Below are 650 nucleotides of genomic sequence, written 5' to 3' on the forward strand. Positions count from 1 at the left end.
GTGTCCAGAGCTCTTAAGCACACTCTTTTGCTTTGGATCACGACTTTAACCACTCAGTCTCAAGCTTTTCACTTGGACCTCCATGACACAAGCACATGGTTAGGGACAGCTTGATTTAGCCGCTTAGGCCTGGGTTTAATTTCCTTGGGCCCTCCTATCCATTGATGCTCAAAGCCTTGGATCCTTTCTACCCTTGCCTTTTGGTTTTAAGGGCTATTGGCTTTTTCTACTACTCCTTCTTTTTCTTTCTATTTTTCTTTTTTTCGCCATTTTTTTTCAAGCTCTTGCTTTTCACTGCTTTTTCTTGCTTCAAGAATCAATTTCATGATTTTTTCAGATCATCAATAACATTTCTCTTTGTTCATCATTCTTTCAAGAGCCAATAGTTTTAACATTCATAAACAACAATATCAAAAGACATATGCACTGTTTAAGCATTCATTCAGAAAACAAAAAGTATTGTCACCACATCAATATAATTAAATTAAATTCAAGGATAAATTCGAAATTCATGTACTTCTTGTTCTTTTGAATTAAAACATTTTTCATTTAAGAGAGGTAAAGGATTAATGGATTTTATTCATAGCTTTAAGGCATGGTTACATACTAATGATCATGAAGTAGAGACACAAAACATAGATAAACATAAT

The sequence above is a fragment of the Arachis duranensis genome, chromosome 2 (assembly GCF_000817695.3).
Source record: "Arachis duranensis cultivar V14167 chromosome 2, aradu.V14167.gnm2.J7QH, whole genome shotgun sequence".
Taxonomy (NCBI): Eukaryota; Viridiplantae; Streptophyta; class Magnoliopsida; order Fabales; family Fabaceae; genus Arachis; species Arachis duranensis.